The sequence below is a fragment of the Anoplolepis gracilipes genome, chromosome 10 (genome assembly GCF_047496725.1).
Source record: "Anoplolepis gracilipes chromosome 10, ASM4749672v1, whole genome shotgun sequence".
In the NCBI taxonomy this organism is placed as follows: Eukaryota; Metazoa; Arthropoda; class Insecta; order Hymenoptera; family Formicidae; genus Anoplolepis; species Anoplolepis gracilipes.
Window position 1 is genome coordinate 12,289,725 of NC_132979.1, and position 6,558 is coordinate 12,296,282.

Here is a 6,558-nt window from a genome sequence, read left to right on the forward strand (position 1 = left end):
TGATGACTTTCGGCGGCGTTTATAGAAAGAGACGTTATGTCCTTTCACGACTCGGACGAAATGCGGCCCTTCGCAAATTCCAACAACGATACGGCAACAAATACGCGATGGTGGAATATTATCTCCCCGTTAATCGCGACAGCTAGAAATACGACAGGGCACGTTCGTCCGAATCGTGTGAGTTACCGGTTTGGCGGCCTTACAATCCTTTTCCTTTTCCGTCGTCCGGTCTCGCTCGTGATCCTTAATAGTCGTGTCGATAAGACTGTCCTCGATCGCTCGCCGAACAGTGACGAGCGTGAGGCTTCCGGGAGACACGCCGGCGACGTCGTGCTTAATTAGGCCACCTGTGGCGCTATCGTGGCCCTTAGGGCCAATCACGGTCATCTCTTATCGCGGCCGGTTCGATTCTCCTTATCGATCTTCGAACTGTCGGCTCCCGCGAGATAACTTCCCGGGGCGGCTTGTCGGCAGCTTCCGGTCGGCTCGATTTGGTGCCCTTGGCTTCCCCGGACCCTGGATGGTTGAGTCAGACCTTGTACCTCCATGGTTGGGGCTCCGATGCTCAATACGTCGGAAATGGCCATCCCCTTGACCGTTTCCTTCCGGTCTTTCGCCCTTGGTACGATCCTGCGGATGTGAACCTTTTAACGGCAGTCGATGTTTCCGCCGATTTATAAATTATCAAATAAAATGTACGAGTCCTACCGGGCGTGATTTCTCCGCATTTCTTGACCTCCGTTCGCCGTCATAACCAGGCTCCTCGGATCCTTGTAGCTGTCAAACTAGAAGTTGCTGCCGCCAAACTCGCAATTAACGCGCGCAAATAAAAATCGAATTTCGCTCTCTCTATAATTCGAGGACGCAGGCCCCGCGAAACCCTTCCCGATCGGACCGTTCGGCCCTTGTGACGGACGAAAGAAAAACGTCACGTCACAATATATATATATATATATATATATATATATATATATGAAACGGCTACTTTGACGACATTCGCAGGAACGCATAATAAAAAATCTTCCACCCCTCTAAAAACATAGAAAATTAAGATGCCAGAACTTCGTATTATACAGAGTGTCTCCGAATTGGCGGATCAACTCTCGTGGGTAGATAGAACGTGTTAAACTGAAGAGAAAAATCTTATATCATTTTGCTAAATTCGCAATAATTAATGAGATATAAATTAATAAAGATCGGCCAATACGTGCCAGGATAAGGCGCGCGGCACGAAGAAGCGTCCTACTTGTTATTTGATACTAGGCGCGCGGCGAGACAGTAGGCGGAGCGGTCTACAAAGGACATACAAAGGACGTACAAAGGGCGTACTTAAAGAGACACGTACAGTGCGTTCTGCGTTTACGTCTTGCCACGCGCTTAGTATCAAGTAACAACTGAGAGGTTTCTTCGCGCCGCTTATACTGGCACGGATTAGCCGATCTTTATTAATTTATATCTTATTAATTATTGCGAATTTAGTAAAATGATATAAGATTTTTTTCTTCAGTTTAACACGCTCTATCTACCGACGAGAGTTGATCCGCCAATTCGGGGACACCCTGTATACTTACCATATACATCTCTATCAGCAACCCCTGAACAAAATTTTCATCCCCTTTATATATATATTATAATAAAACAGATCTATTTGTTATAAACAAATGACCAAGTGACATATTAAGACAATAATTTTAATGCATAATTACATACTTGAATAATTATTAGACGCATCCTGTATATTAAACCTATAAACAATCCATTTATTAATTAACAATAATTTATAAACAATACTATATCTTTCTCATCCAAAATTTTGTCAAGTCACTATAATTAGACTCTTTTATAATTACAAAAAATTATTTTTCCAACATAAGTTAATTAACAAAATTAACTGTAAAATCTAATAACATAAGACCCATTGAAGATACGATACTAGAATTTTTCTCATTTATTCCATCTTACTTGTAAATTAATAATTTTCAATTATAAATTTTTCTCTTGATTAATTAACAAAAGTATTATGTAATAACAATAAAAAATATTAAAAATTATTGCAAAAATAAATAAATAAATCAACAAAATTTCTAATTTGCTCGAAACATTGAGGATATACTTTTTAGCCAATTTTACACATTTTGGCCGCCATTTTTAATTTTTTCATTTTTTGACTTAAGGATTCAAAATACCCTTAAATAATCTTAATACTACTAAACTAAGATTTATGTAAAATCTCGACTAAATCGAGACAACTTTAGAATTTTACTATTGAACAGAACAGTTTTGTACCTGTAAAAGTACAATTTAACGCGTCTATTTTATGCAATATTTCCTATAGAATTTATAAACAAAATTTTGTAACCTTACTCCTAATAGATACCGAAATACTTCCATTTATTTATAAAACGTCAGCCATCTTGTTTTTACTGGTCCATCCTGGGAAGACCGGACCAATTCCATTGTAATAGACTTGGGCCAATGATAATCCACCCCCAATCTCGATTCTCCAAATCACTCCCTATAATAATTAATTAAATTAATTAATTATAAAAATTACTAAATATTTTAAATAATAAGTTAGAATAATACCTAGTAATCCCTATTGAATAATAAGGATAATATTTTACTTTAAAGCCACCCTATACATATATCTCATATACCGAGTGTCAACAAATTATTAATCATTAAATTTTAAAATTTAAATATCTACAATATACTCAACACGTACATACAATAGACATAAAAATTTTATCTCTATCTCTTTTAATTAGTTCCCAATAAATTAAGAATTAATGAAACCTCATACAACTGACTCTGATATACAACAGGGTACTTCAAGAACCCAACACCATAATAGAAATATTGATACAATTTTTGGAAGAAAATAAAGAGAATATTATTTATAATTTAGACGATATTATTAATGAACTTATGAATCAAGCCTCAATTGTAGTGGTTCCTGATCAGTAAAAAAATCCCCTGATTAACAAAAAGGTCAAGACTTAGATCTTGGCGGTTCCCTGGGTATAGCCGGTTTAGACAGGTTGCCCTAAAAAACTAAATAGAGAACAACCCTGATATTGACACTGAGGTGAACAATAACAGTGGGTCACGAGACGTGACAGCAAACGAAAAAAATTGCTGGCAGCATTGGATTTCCGAAAGAATAAACCATTCTAGTAAGAAATCTTCGCCTAAAAAGCTTGACCGATAACGATAATTTTAATCATGAATACTCGATCTCAATCTTCCAAAACTGCCTCTAAGCATAGTGACAGTGATACTACTATCATTACTCCTTTACAAAAACAACAAGCTGAAATTGAGGTTATGATGCAACAATTACGAAATAAAGAGAAACTCGTACGGGAACAACAAATTGCTTTAAATATGCAACAAAAGGAATTTGAATCTTTGAGAGAAAAATTTGATGCGGAACAAAACGCAGCTGTTGACATAAATAGTCTCACTTCAATATTAAGCTCATTATGACAAGAAGTTTCCTTTTTAAAAACTTTACCAAATTAATTAAACAGTTTAGAACAAAAGATATCCGAGATGCGACAACAAGACTTGTCTAATTTATATGTACAAGATTATATAAGAAATTTGCCTTAACAAGAAATTAATAATACCTTACCTGATAATGTAATCCCGAAACCTCCAGTTTATAATAGCAATCCTGCTTCCCCATCCGTTTCAAGAAACGCCTCTCTGAATATGGATCATATCCAATTAGCCTCTCCAATTCGTATTAAAGACATCATTGACTCCATTCCCAAATATGACGGCCATAAGATGTCCGTATTTCAGTCCGGTAAAACATGCGAACGAGCATTATATAGAGATATAATCGAAAATATTTTCATTTGGTTTCATATAGACGTTAGCAAGTTCACCGCGATATTGGTCAACCGACTTGTTAGGACCAAATACTCTTTTTAATCGATTAGTTAGATCCGTCAAATTATGATATTCAATTTCTTCTATTACCGCGTATGCGTGTCCTAAAAATTCTTCTTGCTAGGAAGGAATTAAATTTAATGCTCGTTCGCATGTTTTACAGGACTGAAATACGGACATCTTATGGCCGTCATATTTGGAAATGGAGTCAATGATGTCTTTAATACGAATCGTCAGTTCACCATCTATAATGGCGGATCTTAATTCTTATGGTGAACTGACGATTCACGGTAATTTAAGCGAACAACTTCGCTATAATATCGAAACAAGAGCATTAGAAAGTTTTATTAATGGTCTTCCGCCTGAATTATTGATTCGCATTAAGTTAGAAGGATATTATTGCCTCGAAGATGCAATCGTCGGAGCCATTTAATTAAGTAAGACTTTAGAAACTGAAAATCATCGCAAAAGAGCCGCGTTTCCCACACGACGAGCACTAACCCCTCGCGCAGATCTTATTTATACTCCCCGCATTCTTCAAAATCCATCACGCAGCCCAACGGCTTCTCCCATTACTACCCCCAGAGTATACGACACATGCAATAATAATGCCCCTTTTATTAAACCTTTAATTCCTGGACAACCTGGTCCGAATTACCCTACTGAAAAAATATGTCGTTATTGTAAATCCCTCGGACACTTAATTACTGAATGTCGAAAATTAGCATATAAGAAATCACTTACAGAAGGGACGAGTTCTTCTAGTCAACCCCTTGATAACCAGGGAAACGGTCAGAGCGCTCCGGTTCAAGGAGGCGTTTGCGGGGACGCTGCTCAACAGAAACGCCCACTCCCCTCTCAAGTCGTACGATTCACAGAGGTAGACAATCAAAATCTGGAAACACAAAAGTAAATAAGTATCGTTTTGCAGGAAGCACCTGCGCTCCTACCGGCACGTTGTCATCTCTCGATTTAAAAGAAATATGCACTTTCATGATAGACTCGGGCTCTGATCTGAATTTAATTAAAAAACAATATATTGATTCTCATATTTCTTTAAATAAGGAAAATATTCAATCATTACAAGGAATAGCATCTGAACCCATTAAAACATTAGGCGCTATTCACATTTCATTACTAGGAAAACAAACAGAATTTCACGTAGTCCTCGATGATATACTATTCTCACAACATGGAATCCATTTTTAAAAGATAGAAATACAAATGTCGATTTTAAAACAAAACACTTACTTCTAGAAAATACATCAATTCCGTTTGACAAAATAGAACATGTCAATATCAAACCAAAGACAATTACTCCCTTCTTCATTAAAATCACGAACCCTGAAATAAAAACAAGATATCTTCCATTAATAACCTCCATAAAAGGAATTTATTTAGGAGACGCGTTAGTCTCTAACATTCACGGCTAGGCTTATTTGCCTCTTTTTAACACTACTAATGAAGAGTATGAAATAGAAATACCTTCATTCCCACTGCAAGAATTTGATATCATTGACATCCAAGAGAATCGACATTCTTCTCGTGAAGCCGACGGAACCTTAGTGTCATCCGAGGCCTCTGATCCTTTTATCACTAATCTTGACTTCTCTTATCAATCCTCTTCTTCTTCCGAGGAAGACGAAGTTAATTTTCCTACATCTCACGGAGGGTTTTGCGGTGTTATCGATTCCCGAGGGCATCAGATAAGCGCGAACTATCCTTTAAACCAAAATCCGTCTCAGTCAGAAGAAATATTTTTTGAAACACCGCCAGAGCGTGCGGAACTTACCTTACAACTCCTAAGATTGGAACATTTAAATGAAGAAGAAAAGGCTGATCTTAAAACATTAGTTTACAATAATTTAGACAGATTCCATCTGCCCGACGATAAACTAGGAACTACACACGTGACTCACCACTCCATTTACACTACAGATGACTGTCCGATCCATACCAAGTAATACTGGTTTCCTCCTATGCAAAAAGAAGAAATAGAGAAGCAAGTTATTAAATTACTGAGGGATGACATGATAGAATGTTCACTCTCACCTTATAATTTGCCAGTATGGATAGTTCCTAAAAAATCTCTTCTGGAAATAAAAGATGGAGAATGGTCATTGATTACCGTGCTCTAAATGAAAAAACAATAGAAGACGCTTATCCCCTTCCTAATATAACCGACATACTTGATCAACTAGGAAGCGCTAAATATTTTTCAGTTCTTGATCTCGCTTCAGGATTCCATCAGATACCTATGAACCTAAATGACGCTCCCAAAACAGCATTCTCCACTCCTTATGGCCATTATCAGTTTAAACGAATGCCTTTTGGACTGAAAAATGTCCCTGCAACATTTCAAAGATTAATGGATAATGTTCTATCTGGGTTACAAGGTAATGAACTTTTCGTTTACATGGACAATATAGTAATTTATGCTCGATCTTTAAAAGAACATGAAGTGAAATTTAACAAATTAATGATTACGTGAAACTAATTTAAAATTACAACCCGAGAAATATGAATTTTTACGACGAGAAGTGGCTTACCTCGGTCATATTATCGGATCCGACGGTGTAGGACCAGACCCTACTAAGGTTACAGCTGTCCATGATTTTCCTTCTCCCAAGAATCCTAAAAACATAAAACAATTTCTAG

General features: G+C 36.8%; 1 long non-coding RNA gene across 1 annotated transcript; it reads right to left on the reverse strand.

Moving 5' to 3' along the window:
- Nucleotides 1-2,194: 2,194 nt before the first annotated feature.
- LOC140670067 (uncharacterized) lies at nucleotides 2,195-6,558 on the reverse strand. Its single transcript, XR_012047467.1, has 8 exons — nucleotides 6,450-6,558; nucleotides 6,090-6,248; nucleotides 5,953-5,993; nucleotides 5,386-5,877; nucleotides 5,152-5,244; nucleotides 4,645-4,795; nucleotides 3,638-3,711; nucleotides 2,195-2,515 (listed from the first exon to the last, which is right to left on the reverse strand). It is a non-coding gene; the product is annotated as an uncharacterized lncRNA (long non-coding RNA).